The sequence below is a fragment of the Macaca fascicularis genome, chromosome 17 (assembly GCF_037993035.2).
Source record: "Macaca fascicularis isolate 582-1 chromosome 17, T2T-MFA8v1.1".
Classification (NCBI taxonomy): Eukaryota; Metazoa; Chordata; class Mammalia; order Primates; family Cercopithecidae; genus Macaca; species Macaca fascicularis.
Window position 1 is genome coordinate 13,023,440 of NC_088391.1, and position 20,793 is coordinate 13,044,232.

Genomic DNA, 20,793 nt, shown 5'->3' on the forward strand with positions numbered 1-20,793 from the left:
AAGAACACCTAGAAATGTGGCTTTGGAGTCTAGTTAACTTTTATCCAAAGTCAGGCTCTGTTATTTATTTATTAACTACATAAGCTTGGACACATCAAATTAGTTCATTTTTCCGCACCTCAGTTTTCTGAGGCCTGCAGGTCCCTAATTGGTTTTGCTCCTCCTTCCTCTTACAGCCTCAAATTCACAGCCTCCTTCTTGGTCTCTGTATTCCAGGGACAGTGGTCTCTCTCTTCCAGAGGCTTTGAACATGCACTTCTCTCATGCTGAGCTAAAATGCTAACCGTCCCTGCAGTGGCATAATGAACACTGCTCAACACTTATTTCCTAAAGGATGCTTTCCATCTTCATCTTCAGCACCCTGTACATCTCCATCGTAGTCTCTGTCACACTTGCACTGTGATGTTTGGGGGACACGATTATTTGATTAATATCTATTTCCCTAGCTTGTACAATCCATGAAGGTAGGGACCATGTGTCTTTCTGCTCATCACAGCATTTAGTCCAGTGTCTGGTACAAAGGAATGGACAATAAACTTCGATAGAATGAAATGCTGGGGGAAAGACAGGTAGGAAGGATGGTATTTCCACTCGGCATGTGTGAATTGCACAAGGCGTCTATTACTCAGCACAGATGGAGCATGAGGACCGGCGTCCTGACGGTTACTTTATTCCTCTTCCCCCGTGCTGCCTCCTGTCTTCTCTCTCTTCTTCTGGATATGACTTTATGCTCTAATTAATGGCGTCTAATATGCCTTTTACTTCATTATGTTAAGTCTTTGTGTATAGAGGGGCTGACCTGTGAAGACTCAGAGCTGCTGATGTATAGCAAATGCCATTCCCAATCAAGTTCTTCTGCAGGAAATTTCCACCTTGAGTTTCTTTTTCTTAGAAAGCCTGGACTCGCCCATTTCTTCTTAAATTGTTCTCAGAATTCTAGCCCTTCCTTCATATACTTGTGCCTACGGGCAGGAAGCATGCTCAGAAAGGCTTCTCGTGTGATAATTGGAGTAGAATTAAAGGAGGCAGGACTGACACAAGCACAGAGGCAACATTAAGGCAAAGGAAAGTGATTGTACCCCCTGATGATAATTAAAGTCAGAGAAAAGATGAAACAAATTCACATCTACCAGGAGAAAGAATGCAAGAGTGAAATAATGATGACAACAGCAATACTACCTGATGCCGAATATCTTCCACGGCCTGGAACTGAGAAACTAAGAGACTCTAAAAGGAAGAACTGACAATAACATGTGTTAAATGTAAATAAATACAGAATTTGGGCTCATTCACCCTCATGACTAGAGTGCTGAAGTAATGATAGCTCACGTTTTTGAACACGTTATGTGGCAGGCACTATTCTAAGGGCTTTACATACATTTTTCTCACCTAATTACTTTCTTTCAAATTTTTACATTTAATTTAATTTTTTTTTTTTTTTTTTTTGAGACAAGGTCTCACTCTGTTGCTCAGACTGGAGTGCAGTGGTGTGATCATGGCTCACTGGAGCCTTGACCTCCCAGGGCTCAGGTGATCTTCCCACCTCAGCCTCCCCAGTAGCTAGGATCACAGGCATGTGCCACCCCCACCATACCCAGCTAATGTTTGTATTTTTGGCCATGTTGCCCACTCTGGTCTTGAACTTCTACATTCAAGCAATCCTCCCACCTCAGCCTCCCAAAATGTTGGAATTACAGGCATGAGTTGCTGTGCCTGGCTTTATCTCATCTAATTCTACAAGCAAACCGATGAGGTAGTTACTGTTTTTTCTTCAATGTACAGATGAGGAAACTAACCTCCTGTCTTCCTGCTCTAGTTGTTTGCATATATAGCTGTCAGATTAATCTCCTAAAGTATAGTTCTGATATATTGTCCCTTCTACAATATCATTCTGATATATTATTTTAGAATATCAAGAGCTTCCCCCACTGGTAAAAGGACAACGTCCAGATTCTTCAGTCTGGCATTAAAGGCCCATCATGGTAGCTTTTCCTGTTGTCACCTTAAAAACCTTTAAAATCATGCATGGTTGGAGGGAAAGTCCACCCTGCTCTCACAGCCTATGAGGCTCTCTCCTCACTCCTTCAGTTCCCACTCATTTTTCAAGACCTGACTCCGAAGCCCCCTTTTCTAGGACACCTTCCCAGGCCCCTCCTGTGTGTACCACCTCCTCTTTACAAGACTTATTTCTGGCATAGTCATTGGCCCTTCACTCTGCGTTGTTTTTTTGTCATCTCTTATTGCTCTTGTATGAAAAACTTCTTGAAACCCACAATATCCCATGCACATCTTTGAACCTCTTTCTTGATTCAGCCTAGTGTCTCCCTCAGAGAGGTGGTGTGGTATAGCAGAAGGACCAAAGCTTGGGCACCAGTGAGACTATGATTCAAAACCTGGCTCCTCTTAATGACTGGGTGACCCTAGACTTTATCCATCTTAGATTCAGTGTCTTCATCTGCAAAATAAATGGTAGTGACACACACCTTGCATCATACGGAGAGCCTCTGACATATAGTAGGGTTCAGTAAATTATCAGAAGTTTTGATTGACAGATGATGTAATAACTACTAACCAGGTTCCTCAAAGAGCCTGAAGTCACACAAGGCATATTCTGTTATATATATACTGGAATTTAAACACCATTATATTCTGGCACTTAAACAGGGGGAGATGAAGGGAGTATGCTGTACGCCAAAGACAATCGGGGAGATTATTGCTTCAAGCTGAAGTGCTAAAGGAATGAAAAGCACTGTGCACACTCAGTGAGAAGGTCTTATAGACACCTTCTGTAGTTGAACCATCATCCCAGTTGACGTCTGATGACAAGGTCTTCATACTAGAACCCTGGAAACCTTACCTAGGACGCTGGGGCAGCAGGACTCTTAGGAGACTTCAAATTCTATATTACTCAAGGTGAGGTCAAGCACCAGCAGTATGACATCACCAGGAGCTTGCTGGAGATGCAGAATCTCAGGCCCCACCCCAGACCTACTCAATCAGAGCCTACATTTTTAAAAGATTTGCAGATGACTTGGCACAATGAGAGGCAATTTTCTGATGTAGCTCATTTTTTCATCAACAAGGAAAAGGACTGTGTGGACTTTCTCATGTTGTGAAATCCACTGACTGCAGACACAGCACAGGCCGAAGGCCCTTACTGAGGTTTTAGATCTTGTTACTGAGCCATAGATGTCTACATGGTTAGCAAATGTTTTAGGAATTGCTCTGATAGTTTCTATTTTATTTACATTATATATTCAATATAATTTATTGTTAGAAGTAAAATTATTTTTCTTAAAGATTTTATTCATTTAGATGGCTTTTAGTTCCGAAAAGACACAAGGTCTATTTTCAGATACCAAAACACTTTAAACTCTTGTAGGAATGTGTTTTTGTGCTTTACATTAATTTCATATAATTAAATTTTGAAGCCCTTCCCTTCTAAATCTTGAAAAGAAACATCTGTCAACATTCCATGTAATAAAAACCCTTTAAAATACTGGATTTTCCCTGTGGACATAAAGATAAGACTTCTATGTAATTTTTAAACTCCACATCTCTGAATCAAAGAATTCCATAACTTTAATGTGTGAGTTTTAAAAATATATAAGTAAATGTCCTTCCAGACAGCTATACCTTCTGAAATACTGTCTAAGATCTACCCTAAATAATATAAAAATTGCTACATTTTATTTATAAGTGTATTGTACCCTCACAAGACATTGCCTTACCCACAAGTGAACCCCCTAAAACATTTTGTTTTACTTCTCTTTAACTCTTTATTTTCCATCATAGCTATTTGTTTACTTTTAGCATCTCCTCTATATAGGCTAAAAAGGAAACATTAACAACGTCATTCATCTGACAAAGATTTACTGATCATCTAGTATGTGTTTGAGGCTGAGAATGCAATGGTGAACAAAATCCATATAGTTAGTACCTGCTTCAGGGATCTTACACTGCAGTTAAATATTAAGAGTGTTGAACACAACTGGCTGAGGAAAGAGCCTGCAAGAGGTTGGAGGATTTCATTCATACAGTGAGAGCTATTAGCCCCAAGCTTTTTTTGTTATTGTTGTAGAGATGAGGTCTCACTATGTTGCCCAGGCTGGTCTTGAATACCTGGCTTCAAGTGATCTTCTTGCCCCAGCCTCCCAAAGTACTGGGATTATAGGCATGAGCCACAGCAGTCCCAAGCTTTTGATGTCAAATTAACCAAGACTGCCAGGTAGGTACATTTCTCCATTCCTTCATAATATGTTTAATGAGCACCTACTTTACCGCAGTCACTAAACACACAAATAATTAACAGATAAAGATTCAGAATGAGTTAAGCAGAAGTGTTCCATATAAGCCCGGAGATAAATCTTAGATTAGGGAGAGTCTCATATCTTTTACATCTCTGTGTCCTCCACAGTAACTAGCAGGACACTTTACACAGAATAAGCGTATACCTTCTGAATCAAGAAGGCAAAATTTACCTTGTAGAGTAGATAGCGAATCAGCAATAAATGTCCCCACTGATAAAACATATCCACGCTGACTACACGTTTTATCAATTAATTCCACAAGTATTTGTTCATTATTAGCAAGTACCTACTATGTGCTATCCACTATACTAAATACAGAGCATAAAGAAACAAAGGGCATAGATTCTTCTTCCATGGAGTAGACAAGAAATAATGGCAATTATGATACCCTCTGTAAGCCTTAAGACATATTAAAGCACAGGGCTTTATGGAAACCTGCAGACAGGCCTTGCCACCATGTGGAGGATTAGCAGTAAGGTATTTGGGGAGGCTTATGATCCAGTTTAAAAGCCGGCACACATTCTCTCTATGTGCATCTTGGAGGTAGATCCTATATCTACTAAAGTCTGAGATATGCATTAAAATCACAGATTTTATATTAATCTTTCTGTGCTTATACCCATCACTTCTTCCTTTGGGAAGCACACATAAAAATGATAATCTTCTAATCAATATTGTGAAAATGGCCATACTGCTTAAAGTAATTTATAGATTCAATGCTATTCCCATTAAACTACCATTGACATTCTTCACAGAATTATGAAAAAAACACTTTAAAATTTGTATGGACCCAAAAAAAGAGCATGTATAGTGAAGACAATCCTAAGCAGAAAGAACAAAGCTGGAGACATCAAGCTACCTGACTTCAAACTATACTACAAGGCTACAGTAACCAAAACAGCATGACAGTGGTACAAAAACAGATACATAGACCAATGGAACAGAATAAAAATCCCAGAAATAAGACTGCACATCTACAACCATCTGATCTTCAACAAAGCTGACAAAAACAAGCAATAGGGAAAGGATTCCTTATTTAATAAATGATACTGGGAAAACTGGCTAGCCATATGCAGAAAATTAAAACTGAACCCCTTCCTTACACCTTATACAAAAATTAACTCAATATGAATTAAACACTTAAATGTAAAATCCAAAACTATAAAAACTCTAGAAAAAAATCTAGGCAATTCAAGACATAGCCATGGACAAAGATTTCATGACAAAAACATCAAAAGCAATTGCGACAAAAGTGAAAATTAACAAATGGTATCTAATTAAACTAAAGAGCTTCTGCACAGCAAAATAAACTATCATCAAAGTGACCAGACAAACTACAGAATGGGAGAAAACTTTTGCAATCTATCCATCTGACAAAGATCTAATATCCAGAATCTACAAGGAACTTAAACAAATTTACAAGAAAAAAACAAACAACCCCATTAAAAAGTGAGCAAAGGGCTGGGTGTGGTGGCTTACACCTGTAATCCCAGCATTTTGGGAGGCTGAAGTGGGTGGATCACTTAAGGTCAGGAGTTCGAGACCAGCCTGGCCAACATGGTGAAACTCCACCTCTACAAAAATATAAAAATTAGCCAGGCGTGGTGGTACATGCCTGTCTGTAGTCCCAGCTACTTGGGAGGCTAAGGCAAGAGAATCACTCAAACCCAGGAGGTGGAGGTTGTAGTGTGCCAAGATTGTGCCACTGCACTCCAGCCTATGTGACAGAGTGAGACTCCTTCTCAAAAAAGAAAAAGAAAGAAAGGAAAAAAAAAGTGGGCAAAGGACATGAACAGACATTTCTCAAAAGAAGACATTTATGCTGCCAGCAAACATAAAAAAAAGCTCAACATCACTGATCCTTAAAGAAATGCAAATCAAAACCACAATGAGATACCATCTCATGCCACTCAGAATAGCAATCATTAAAAAGTCAAGAAACAACAGATTTTGGTGAGGCTGCAGAGAAAAAGAAATGCCTTTACACTGTTGGTGGGGATGCAAATTAGTTCAACCATTGTGAAAGACAGTGTGGCAATTCCTCAATGACCTAGAAGCAGAAATACCATTTGACCAAGCAATTCCATTACTAGGTATATATATATACACACACACCCAAAGGAGTATGAATCATTCTGTTATAAAGATACATGCACGTGTATGTTCACTGCAGCACTGTTCACAATAGCAAAGACATGGAATCAACCCAAATGCCCATCAGTGATACACTGGATAAAGAAAATGTGGTACATATGCACCATGGAATACTATGCAGCCATAAAAAGAAATGAGATCATGTCCTTTGTAGGGACATGGATGGAGCTCGAAGCCATTATCCTCAGCAAACTAATGCAGGAACAGGAAACCAAACACATGTTCTCACTTATAAGTGGGAGCTGGACGATGAGAACACATGGACACAGGAAGGGAAACAACACACACTGGGGCCTGTCAGGGTATAGGGGAAGGGAGAGCATCAGGATAAATAGCTAATGCATGTGGGGCTTAATACCTAGGTGATGGGTTCATAGGTGCAGCAAACCTCCATGATACACATTTACCTATATAACAAACCTGCATATCCTATACATGTATCCCAGAACTCAAAATAAAATAAAATTAACTTTAAAAAATAAATGAGAATCGTCTTGGTCACAGACTACTATTTATTGTTCATTTATAATTAAATATCTTAAACAATTACTGGTAAAAGAGCAATTGTGGTTTCCTTACTACTCAATTTTTATCAAAGGGATCATTATTTACAAAAGTTTCTGGGCAGAATTCCATTGTTTCATTCCATCATTGGATTTCTTGGCCTTCAACACAAAGGGGCTATATTTGGAGAGACAGGAGTCCTGCTCCACGTGGAGCTTTGTAGTAGCATTTGCTTCAGGACACCTGGCAAAACACTCCACTGGTAGTTTCTGGAAAAAGAACAATTAAATCACAGCCATCTCCTCTGAAAATGATCATCATCATGGTTTTAGAATGTCTGTTTCCCAATTAGCTGTTGCTTATTTCTTCCTTTGACTATTTCTTCTAACTAAAATGTTCTTTTACATATAAGTGGTATACAGAGAGTGCATGGCAAAAATAGAGCTGAAGACTGTGTTGAGGCCAGTATGCCTGAAACAGACACAAGTATAGGATTTATAGTATATATATAGATGTATTTTTTAAGTGTTGGAAAAGCATCTATCAATATGCGTATCTACATTTCTTCCATGAGCTAAACTTGAACCCCACTAATTACTTGTTTATTTTATTTTTCTAATTTCTTTTCCTTTTTCTTTATTTTATTTTATTTTTTATTTTGAGTTGGAGATTCCCTCTGGTGTGATCTCAGCTCACTGCAATGCTTACCTCCTGGGTTCAAGTGATTCTCCTGCCTCAGCCTCCAAAGTAGCTAGAATTACAGGTATCCGCCACCACGTTCAGCTAATTTTTGTACTTTTAGTAGAGATGGGGTTTCACCATGTTGGACAGGCTGGTCTCAAACTCCTGACCTCAGGTGATCTACCCACCTCAGCCTCCCAAAGTGCTGGGATTATAGGTGTGAGCCACTGCGCCCAGCCTATTTTCTAATTTCTAGTCAAACGTCTTGGCAAAGTGTGATTTGTCTCATGGGAATACCCATTTCCTTCCATAGCATACCTGATCATTGTATGCCCACAGTAAGTGCAAGCTATGAGCCTCTTCCAAGCTCTGAGGTCAGTAAGAGCCCCAATGAACCTGATGGGCACTTTGCCTCTTAGCAGGCTCTCTCATAAACTACACTATTCTGTGATTCTCTAACACACACAGCTTTCTGTGGACTTCATACTGACCTCAGACGAGCAATTCAGATTTAATGAGAAACACTGGATGTGTACAAGGCATGACACTAAATTCCAATAACTCAATACATTTTTTTGAATATAAAAGCTCTAGCCAGGTTTTGATAGGAAAAAACCTAACATGACAGCTCCAGCCCCGCCTCCTCCATGAGCCCTCCTGGGATGATACACCCACTCTTCCTTCTCTGAACTCGTAATGAGTTTGAAGTGAAATTAGAGAGTTGTGGATGCAAGCAATATATCCAGGGCCCAGGGAAAGCAGCAGAGCTGGAGGCAGGGAAGTTAGAGTCTTCACAATCAAGGTGATAATGAAAAGTGGGGTGGTGGGTCAGCTCTCAGCTGTATGCAAGGAGACACCTGACCAATTAATGTCTCAGGATGAGGGTCAAGACCAAGAGAAGGCAGGAGAGAGAAGCTGGTGCAATGATAACACTTTCAAAGCACAGAATGAGCCATTGAAGCAGAAGGTTTGCAAAGAGGAGAGAGCAGAGAGAACAGCCGTATTCAACTACTGTTTCATTCAAACACTGTACACTGAATGAGAACCCTATAAAGCACTGATAATCTGTAACAACTGCCCTGTGTTCAGGATTTCCTAGTCCCACTCAGGACATTTGCCACAGTTTTGTAGAATTTGCAATGTTTCTTAGACTGCACATAATATTAGAGCAGAAAACACAGCAGGAAATACTGATATTCTCCAGTGGGAATGAATGGATGGTACAGTGTCTTCTGAGTCCCTCCAACAGAGGGATTGGGGATGGGGAAAATACATATTCTTAAGCTCTGACTTACCTGTTCCTGTGTGTTCTTCCTTCATGTGGAATAACATTTCTTGATCTAGCTCTGTGAATGATCTATCTTTGATTCATTTTTTACAACTACTATGTAGGGTCTATTGACATCATGCTCTCCTGAGAGGAGAAAGTGGATGGATATAGAGAGAACAATGACTTGGCAAAGGCTTTCTTCTTCCCAGTGTGTGGACAGTTAGAATACAGGGCCACACTGAGTTCTTTTCAACTGCAAGTTAGACAGCAGCAGGCAGCTATTGTACACTTGGTTCTTGGGAGACCATGTTGCTGACACCCTCCTGGATGCACTGATGGCCCTAATTCCCCCTTTGCTAGCAAAGGTTCTGGTGGTTCTTCCAGCTATCAATGAGTTTAAGACAAGACTGCAGGAAAAGAAATAATTACGGGATTGCAAAAGGGAAACATATTTTACAAAATATTTTCGTAGGATTACAATAGAATATTTTGCACCCTCCAGCCTCCTTCTTTATAAGTGAAAGTTACACAACTCTAGGCTGTAATTCAGGAAAACTGCACAGACTGATAAATAGCAGTAATTATATCATTGAAGGCAACTGAGCAGGAAGGTTAATAAAATACTGTCGACTCTCTTGCGATATAAAACTTGCATTGCTGGTTCTTCTTTTATTATAAAAAAATAACAAACCACATGAATGTGAGCATTCATGAAATATCATTAATATTCTGAACTTTTTGAAAAGAGACTGCTTTCTTATTCACCTTGAATAAAATTCAATATGTATATTGAATTTTAATATATAATCTTTTCACCTTCTACTCATTGTGTATAATACTTCTCAGAGGCAGCAGGATGTAGTAGAAAGTAGTCATGCATCACTTAATGATGAGGACATGTTCTGAGAAATGTGTCCTTAGGCAATTTCATCATTGTGCAAGCATCACAGTTTGCAGACAAACCTGGATGGTAGAACCTACGACACACCCAGGCTATCTGGTATGGCCTAGTGCTCCTAGGCTACCAACCTGCACAGCCATGTTACTGTACTGAATACTGTAGGCAACTGTAACCCAATGGTAAGTATTTGCGTATCTAAGTCCATCTAGACATAGAAAAGGTAGAGTAAAAATACAGTATAAAAGATAGGCTGGGTGAGGTGGCTCACCCCTTTGATCCCAGCACTTTGGAAGGTCAGGGCAAGAGGATCACTTAAGCCCAGAAGTTTGAGACCAGCCTGGGCAACATAGTAAGACACCATTTCTTTAAAAAAAAAAAAAAAAAAAAAAAGCTGGGTGTGGTGGCATGCACCTGTGGTCCCAGCTACTCAGGAGACTGAGGTGGAATGATCTCTTGAGCCAGAGAGGTCAAGGCTGCTGTGAGTCATGATTACACCACTGCACTTCAGCCTGGGCAACAAAGTGAGACCCTGTCTCAAAAAAATAAAAATAGGCCTGGCGCGTGGCTCACGCCTGTAATCCCAGCACTTTGGGAGCCCGAAGTGGGCAGGTCACGAGGTCAGGAGATCGAGACCATCCTGGCCAACACAGTGAAACCCCATCACTACTAAAAAAAAATACAAAAAATTAGCTGGGTGTGGTGGCGGGCGCCTGTAGTCCCAGCTACTCGGGAGGCTGAGGCAGGAGAATGGCGTGAATCCAGGAGGTGGAGCTTGCAGTGAGCACCACTGCACTCCAGCTTGGGCGACAGAGCGAGACTCTGTCTCAAAATAAATAAATAAATAAATATAATTTAAAAAATAAAGATAAAAAAAGTACACCTATATAGGACAGATCCATTATAATCTTATGGAAATACTATCATATATGTGGTCCATTGTTGACCAAACATCATTTTATGGCACATGACATGGATTTTTAGGAAAGAACTGGGTTCAAATCCCAACTCACCAACTTCATCAGCTGTGCTCTTGGGCAGCCTACTTAATCTCTCTGAGCTTCTGTTTCTTTATTTGTACAATGCAGATAGAAGATGTTTACCTTATACCATGATTTTGAGTATAAATCAGATCATTAAAAGTGCTTTGTAAACTATACATTTTAGTAGTAATCTTATTTACATGTGTCATCACTTGTAGTCTGAAGTTATCCATCGCTGTTCATTGAGTCAGAAAAAGCATTTAGTGGACTTGTTTTAGGCTCTGGGATACAGAGATGAAAGCACAAAGGCTGAGATGTTCAAGAGCACATGGCTCAGAGGAGGCAGGCAGCCGTGAGAGGAGATAAGGCCAAGGGCAGGGCCAAGTCCTGTTCTGAACATAGGTGGGAAGCACCTTGGTAGGCAAGAGATGCTTTTCTTGCATGTGAATTATCGGGTAAGTTCTATGTTAAAGGGGAGAAAAAAAGTGTAATTCTTTCAATTCCTGAAAAACACTTAATGCTGTTTCTGTAAGAAAAAAAAAAAATAATGCTACAGGATTTGTCTCCTATTGGATATGCAGTTTGTGTCAGAACAAATGGTTGTTTTTTCTTAGAAAGTTGTGCTTGAAGCATTTCATGAAATATCCATGTTGTGTTTTACACAATATACATAAAAACTGCAATAACATGTAATCAACAAACATTTTTACTGTTTATCTTAGGGTTTCAATGGCTTTGACTATAAAACAAAGGGTTCCATATTTAAACCTATGCATTTATTAAAGAGAAACAAGTCATCGTGTCCTAGGGACAAAACGTTATGTTCCTGTTCCTCTTTTTTTCTTTTTCCTTTTCTCTGAATGGCAATCCTGGGTTCTAGATGCCACCTAGCTGGGGAAGATAGTCTTTCAAGTTGAAATTCCCTTGTCGGGGTGTTTTGCGTCTATATTCCTATCTAGAGAAACTAAGGCATGCCTTTCCTGCTCCTCCCCTTTTCTCCTGCCTTTTCTGCCCTCACCACCCCATCCTCTCATTTTGCATGACTCTGCATTTCCACATTTGTGCTTGACTTGGGATGCAGGTAAAAGTCAAAAGATGGTATCATTAAAACAAGGAGAAAAAGGAGACATTTGTTCATTCTCAATGTGTTTGGCATGAATACTTTCTAATATATGTTATACTTTTTGCTTTGTGGATTTGTTCCTTCTAAATGAGTCAGTGTAGATGGTGGTGGTAATTTATTTGAGTAGACATGTGGCAACACGGCTTTCCTCTGCAAATCAAAACAAACAGAAATTCTGCTGATTGAGTCTGCCAGGACCTGTTGTTGGACACAGAGACAAATTTTATTTCAGAACATCTTATTCAGATCAAAGCAACAACAACATTTGTAATAATAAACAACAAAAATTCCATGAAGCAGGGTCCATTTGTTGAGCCAGATTTTCCAGGGTTTTACTTGAAGTCTTTTCCTAAGTGATAACATTCTTGCTAGGTAATAACAATTCTAAGCCAACTGTGATGAGTTCCAAAACATTTAGACCCTAGTTAGTGGAACTGAAGTTCTGAATCCAAGCTCATAATTTGCTTTTAATCCCTTCAGAAAATGGCCAATTTTGCTATTGGATATGAAACACTGTAGATTGTCGGGGATGCACACAAATAGAAATTGTATAAGCATCCAGAAAAAGTAAATATTATTTAAATTTTTTAAAAATTTATCATGAGTGCATCGCTGTAGATACCTGCTTTTAGTAAACAGGGTGTTTGGAATGAAAAAAATGTGTTATCCAAGGGGAAATTTTTATTACAATGTAGCATGAATAAATGCTTGCTTTATTAATTAAAAATTAACAGGAACTCAATAAGCAGAAGCCAGCAATCCCACTGAATATTCCCATTTGTATGTCCTTCAGACACCCTGATTTGGGATCCATGGTCCTAGTTCTTTCTCTTCCAACTTGCTAATCTTTCATGCCTGAAAGTTCGCATATGATGCTGACCCTTCCCAGGGCATCTTCCCTTTTCTCCATTCTCTGGTGAATTTCTATTTAGATTTAAACATTCTCTTGAGAATCCTCTTTTCTGGAGAGCATTCCACAATCCACTTGTCTGAATTCCACCTTCTCTAATTTGTTGGCTCCCACAGAACCCCACGCTGATGTTTTTCAGCTGCATATAGCACAATTCCACTCCTTCACTCTATTGTATGAGTAATAAAACTGATATTGAGAGACTAGAAATGACCAAGATCATAATGATAATAAGTAGCAGAGCCAATACACTAATCCAAGTCTTCTCACTCTAGGGCAATCATTAAACTCTCCTTAGTTGACTGACTTCGTAGCTACCTGACCTTTTTTGAAACCTCTTACTTTTGCCTAGCAAAACAACTCATCATCGTCTTTTCCCACGCATTTACAGATACCACAATGCATTCCCTTAAAATACTCTCTGACCTTCTTTGGGCCAATCTCCATCTTTTCTATAATTATATTTTTGATATGATAGTTAGGTAGTTTCATCCTTTTCCATGTATCTCCATCACGCACGTGGCTGTGGTCATATGCCTTCTGTAACTGCCATCAGTAAGTCAGCCCTGCCATCAGTGCGTGAATCCTTAGAGTTAGATGTGGTGTAGTTAACTGTGACATTAGGAGGAATACCGGTAAGGACCGGCACCTGGAGAGAGACCCCTCTCCAAGGAATGAGATAAGAACAAATCTAAGTATGGTAGACGTCAGGCCAAGCCCAAGCTGAGGGATAAGAACTGGATAGGTACCCAAAGTCCAGCATAGATAGTGGCATCAGAGAAACTCCATAGCGGGCAAAACCCAGTGCTGGCTAACTCAAGGGCAACAGACAAAGCAGGCAAGAGTCAACAGTTACTCCTGGGCACCAATAGTGATTTGGAGCAGGACTACAGCCACGGTGGTAGGAATGTCATGGGCAGTGGAGAAATGCTTAGATGTGTTATCAAGATAAGGACTTTGGCATAAGGGATTATAGCAGAAGGCCAGTTATCTGAATCAAGACATGGAAGAAAAGCCAAAATAATTGCAACTGCGATTAAATACCATATTCTAGGCTCTTTGTTAAGTATTTTTGTTTATGCATATAGCAGACATTTCATAAATATTTGATAAGTGAATTAAACCAATGTCTCATTTAATTCTTATAACAATCAATAATACAACCGAGAACCTAATGAGATCAGTGTTATTATTTATCCCTATGCTACAGACAAAGAAAAGACCAGAAAACTAAGTGGTAGAGCCAGAATTCAAACCCATGTCTGTTAGAACACCACAGCTGGGTCCCTTCCCCAGTACTAGCTTGCATTGGTGCTTTATTCCACCTATTTAATACCTAGCAATCAAGTTCTTAAGACTGGAAGTGATGTATTTCCTAATCTCTGTACCTGTTAATATAATCTATGGAGAGTATATGTGGTTGACTAAGAATTATTTAGGTTATAGAATGAGACAAAGCCAAAACAAATGACACACAAACACTTTTTTTTTTTTTTTAAAGTTAGGAAGTGTGCACTTTTTCGTTGAAAGTTATAATGTATGTAAGATCTGGATGACGTGTGACCTCTGTAACATCCTTGGAGAGAAACAACAGAAAACACTTTCCAAAATATTTTGTCAAGGGACAGACAGATGTTCATCTTCAGTGATGTAAACTAAAATGAGTTTACTCTCATTAAAACAGAGTTCCCCTCAGATACCTGTCTTTGTAGAACAAATGTGAAGTAAAAACTACAGAAATTTGATTTAGCACATGAAAGCTCCTGGCAAAATCTCACTCTTCCACTTCATCAAATTCATCAAATCCTTCTACTGAAGAGAGAAAGATTAGCAGGAATATTCAGCATGCTCTGATCTGAGCATCTGGTCAATCTCCTTCAACAGAGGTTGGGATTCAAAATTAAAGAGCACAGCTGTGAATTTACTTACATATACCAGACCTTACATTTTTGTGCATATATAGAAACTTTCTTTAGGGACATTTGAATGGCTGCCTCCAGAGTGAGAAGACCCTTAAGATCCTTAATTGGCAGAGTTAGCACCCACTGACAGCAATGGTAAATAGAAACTCTTTGTGACACCTTCTTCATTGAGTGAACCCATATTTACAGACATCAGGTTTCATGTACCTTAAGACAGAAGATCCCAGACTTTAGGATTTTACCGATGAAAATAATTTCAAAAGAAAGTTCAAGAGTAACACTAGAGTTTAACTACCTTTTAATTTTGCTAGGTCAAAGCATTCAACATCACCACCGTCATTTCATTAAAACAAATGACATTTTAAACATCAAAAAGTGAAAAGGTCAAAATCTCACAATAAACAAAAATGTCTGTTGGAAATCCTACACAATATTTTTTTCCTGTGTAATCATGAGTTTTATCTGACTGCTATCCAGGAACCAGCATTTGGGGAGCAATTGTAAATTTATCTTTAAGGTGCACACAGGGGTTATTGTTTCGTCATGCATTCTACTTACCAAATGGTTCTTCCAGCTGGTAAGTGTGGCTGCTCTAAAACTCAGACCTATGGAAGCATTGAGTTCTGGTAATAAAATGGAAATTACTGTCGTGATGTACAATTTATCTTTTAAAGATTATATAAAGATCACATTTACTTTAGCATGGTTTATAAGGGTCTTCACACTCTACCTTCTGCCTTCCTCTCCAACCTCATCTTCTCTAATTCCCTTCAGGCAGCCTTCTGACACACCTGCTATCTCTCACACGTGGTTTCCCCTATCAGAAATATGCCTTCACCTCTTCTTTACCGAGAAAGCTTCCATTCAGCCTTCAAAACACAGAAATGACTCCTCCTGTTTTGTGAAGTATTCCCAGTCATCTGGTTACCAAGCCTATGGATTGGTCTATTATAAGCAATGTAGAAATAAGTACTCTTGGTTCTGATTGGTAAATAAATAAAATTAGTAATATAAGATTTCCACTTTGTAGTGTGACTGTCACATGCCAGAAGCTGTCCTAGGACGGGTTATTCGTTATCTCTAATCTTCACGGCAATGTTGTGTGATTGGTATTATAATCTCTATTTTATAAATGTGGGAAAATCAAGCAGCAAGTAGGTGATATTGCTGGGAGCTGAACTCAAAGCTTGTGCTCTTTCCAAGCTATTGTGCTGCCTCTGAATTAGATCTCCAATTATATGCTTTAATGATATTTCTTGAGCATCTACTACAGCACCTTGCTAGGACTTATCCACTGCATTCATTTCTTCATCTCCCTCTCTATCCTGAACTACCTCCATCAGGCCTTTGTTCCCACCACTCCTGTGCAACCACATTCATCAAGGGTGCCAGTGACATCTGTCTTGACAAACTCATGATAATTTCTTGGCCCTTTTCTTTCTTGACATCTCAGAAGTTTTTGACACTTGTGATCAGTCTCTCCTTCCTGAAATTTTGTCTTCAGTTGTCTTCTGGGACATCAGGCTTTCCTGATTTTCCTGCCACCTCAGTCTCCATTGAGACATTCTTCCCTTGCTGACCTCTGAGGTGGTGGTGCCTCAGGGCTCATTCCTTGTCCTCCTCTCTTCTCTGTATACACTCATTTACTAGGCAATCTCATCCATTCCTGACTTTAAACACTAAATATATCCTGATGATTCTAAAAATCCCATCTGTCATCTGAACTCCAGACTTGTATCTTAGTGGCTTGTGATCTCTGCCTGAATCTCTAATATGTCCTGAAGAGAACTCTGTGCCCACCCAACCCAACATGCTCTTCCCCAGGCTTCTCCAACTCGTTGAATAGCGTCTTCATTCACCCAGTTTCTTAAACTAAATCTTGAAGAGTCATCCAACAATGAAGCATCCTACAAACAACACCTGATGGTCTTCCCTTCCAATGCACTCCAATCAGACCATGTCTCATTACTTCCTGTTTCAAGCACTATTCTCTCACCTACTGACTACTGCATCATCCCTGCTTTCATTCTTGCCCTCTACTGTCAATTCTCTACATTCTCTTTGTCTGGAACACTTATTCCCCTCATCTAAGAGGCTAATTACCTCCTTTCATCTAGATCTCTCCTCAAATATCACCATCCTTGAGAAGTCTTCCTCAATATCTTATCTATAAAAACCCTACATTCACTTTCTATTTTGTAAAATCTGCTTGATTTTTCTTCTCATATACTTATCTCTACTTGACACTATATTATATATTTATTGATTTATTTGCTTATTGTCTGTGTCCCCAGTACAAAGTAAACTCTATGAGAGCAGGGACTTTGTCTATTTAATTTATTTTAGCATTTTATAAGCACTCAACAAGATCTTCCAGAATGGATGGATGGATGGATGGATGGATGGATAAATGAATGAATAAATTGGAGTGATTTTGTTAAATATTTTTATACATTATCCTATTCAATCCTCACAATAAACCAATTCCCAAGTAAAGAACTAACTTGCTCAATGTCATGCAATTAGTAAGTAATGGAGTCAAGATTTGGATCTACGTTGGTCAGACTCAAAAGGCTTTCAACCACATTGGCATCAATTAGAGGTTTACAATTAAGGCTAGTGTCCAGTCTTTTGGGAGGTAATATGATCTAGTCTTCTGCCTTCAGCAAGATATTTTATACCTTAAATGATCTTACTAAAAAGTAGTATCACCCTCAGTTTATAGATGAAACAACTGAGACATTTTTATGATCCACTCCATTTTAAAAGCAATACAACAAACTTACAATTGACTCACTCATTCTGACTCACAGAGAATAGGTATTTATTTTAATGTAAGAATGAATGTGTCAACAGGATACCAAGAAAATTCAGGGAAGAAAGAATAGTCTTTTCAGCAAATGGTTTTGGGGCAATTAGATATCCACATGCAAAAGAATGAAGTTAAAGCCCTACCTTACACCATATACACAAATTAACTCAAAATGAATCAAAGCCCTAAGTGTAAGAATGAATGTGTCAACAGGATACCAAGAAAATTCAGGGAAGAAAGAATAGTCTTTTCAGCAAATGGTTTTGGGGCAATTAGATATCCACATGCAAAAGAATGAAGTTAAAGCCCTACCTTACACCATATACACAAATTAACTCAAAATGAATCAAAGCCCTAAGTGTAAGAATGAATGTGTCAACAGGATACCAAGAAAATTCAATGAAGAAAGAATAGTCTTTTCAGCAAATGGTTTTGGGGCAATTAGATATCCACATGCAAAAGAATGAAGTTAAACCCCTACCTTATACCATATACACAAATTAACTCAAAATGAATCAAAGCCCTAAGTGTAAGAGTTAAAACTATAAAGCTCTTAGAAGACAACATTCATGACCTTAGATTAGATGTCATTTTTTAGAAATGACATGTAAAGCAATAAGCAATCAAAGAAAAAATAGATTAATTGGAATTCATTAAAATTAAAAACTTGAACTATAAAGAACACTATCAAGAAACCAAAGAGACAACCCACAGAATGGGAAAAAATACTTGCAAACCATGTATCTGATAAGAGTCTAATATCCAGAAATAAAAAGAACTCTTACAAATCAATGACGAATAGGCGAGAAAAATTAAGAAAGGTCAGAGGATTTGAATACACATCTTCCCAAAGAAGATATACGAATGCACATGAAAAGATGTTCAATATCATTAGTCATTAAGCGTATGCAAGTCAAAACCACGATGAGATACCATTTCACAACCACTAGGATAATTACAATAAAAAAGTTGGACAATAACAAGTGTTGATTAGGAGTAGAGAAATTTGAACCTGTTGCTGGCAGGAATGTAAAATGGTGCAACCACTTTGGAAAACAATTTGGCAGTTCCTCAAGAAGTTAGACATAGAGTTACCAATGACCAAGCAATCCCACTTATAGATTTATACCCAAGAAAATTAAAACATATGTTTATAGAAAAATTGTATGTGAATGCTCACAGCAGCATTATTAATCATAGCTAAAATGTGGAGACAACCCAAATGTCCATCTACTGATAAACAGATAAAATGTAGCATATCCATACAATGGAATATCATTCAGTAATAAAAAGGAATGAAGTACTGATGCATGTTACAGTATGGATGGACCTTGAAAACATGCTAAGTGAAAGATGCCAGACACAAAAGGCCACCTATTTTATGATTCTATGTACATGAAATGTGCAGCAGAGATGAATTCACAGAGACAAAAAGTTGCTAAGCGTTGGAGGGAGGGGAAATACAGTGTAATTGCTAACAGGCATGGGTTGCTTTTTGTGGTGATAAAAATATTCTGGAATTAGATAGTGGTGATGGTTGCACAAATTTGTGAATATACTAAAAACCACTGAAGTGTGCATTTTATGAGGGTGAATTTTATCTAAATTGTTTAAAAACAAATGTGATTTTAACAATAAGTTAAATTATCTCCTGTAAAGCTAGAGAAGTTACACAGTGGAATGGGACAAGCACTGAATCAAGAGACCTGCCACATTCCTGTTACCAAGATCTCTGTCTTAGTGTGGGTCAATCATTTATCCTGTCCAGCCCTTCGTGAGGACTTGCAAAATAAGGAGTTGGACTCGTATATGATCTCTAAGGCCCCTTTAGTTTCATAGCTCAGTATTTATAAGCCTGGACAAGAACTTAATACTTGGACAAAACCCTAAAAGGAATCAGATGCATATTTGTATACTCCTTGCTGTATTTTGGATACAGATGAGGCTCTATAGCGTGATATGGAACCATACCATCCAAGTTCAAGCCTTGCTTGGCTGCTTGCTAAATGCCTGCTCTTAGACAAGTTATTTCACCTCACTCCATCTCAACATCCTCCTGTAAAACTGGATAATAGGATTGCCTACTGTTGTAAACGTTAAGTGAGCTTGTATATTGAAAGCACTAATTATAGAGTACACTCATAAAGGATGAAAAGAAGGCAACAGTGATCACAGCCTTTGGCTACTGCTAGAATGAATGTCTAGATTGCAGACACTGTGTTTTGTCACTTTTGCAAATGTTATTTCTCCTGGTCCTTACAGAAAGCCTAAAGGCAGCTATTTTACAGGAGAACACAGAGTTGGAACTATGGAGTGACTTGAGCCAGGAGCTGAGGGCTGTCCAGCTCAAACTCCAGTGCTCTTTTCTTCCTTCCCAGAGACCACACTCCAGGATTCCAGGGGACTGTGTTGACATCCAGGCACTGCAGGGTCTCTAGGAGTAGGACGTGGAGGGATTAGCTAACTAGTATGAGAAAATGGCTTGGAAATTTGATGGGATTAGCTATGTAGTATGCATTATGTGGAGGGATTAGCTAGCTAGCTAACTAGCATGGAAAATGGCATTTGAAATTCTTCTGAAGATGACCCCTGTGTTTTCAGTCCTCCTCTCAGGTGTACTCAGATGATTTTTTCAGAACCTCGAATTTTCAAAATATGCTTAGATTATCTACTTTATGTATATTTCTCTAAATCACATTTCCACCCACAGATAGTTTTTAAATGAATAAAAAATTATTGGCCAGGTATGGTGTCTTGCACTGGTACTCCCAGCTACACTGGAGACTGACGGGGGAGGACTGCTTGAGGCCAGGAATCTGAGACCAGCCTGGGCAACACAGGGAGACCCCATTTCTAGAAAACAAAAGAAAATCAACTTCCCATATGTACCATTCTAAATGGAAAACTGTATTGACACATTTTCAGTAGAAGTTGTCACACCCTCCCTCCTCTATGCAAGTAAACACAAGCTCATTCTTTCACTATAAACATATCACTGAAGGTTAGCCATGAGTTCTGGATGTATATAAATAATTTCTAGATTTCAGAGACTATTAAAAGTCACACAGTCAACTTTATGGAGGTCATTCAATATTGTGTGTTTAAAATAACATTGAATGTATTGTATTTGCTAGAAATAACATTACTGTTGCTTAAAACTGACTGAATATTTCTGAGACAGATTTGTCGTCCCCTTTGTTCTTTTGTAGACAGCATTCCCTCTACC

At 38.8% G+C, this 20,793-nt stretch overlaps 1 protein-coding gene across 2 annotated transcripts in view; it reads right to left on the reverse strand.

The window, feature by feature from the left end:
• STARD13 (StAR related lipid transfer domain containing 13) overlaps positions 1-20,793 on the reverse strand; it is a 557,856-nt gene that overhangs the window by 209,307 nt on the left and 327,756 nt on the right. The gene's annotated exons all lie outside the window — the stretch shown is intronic.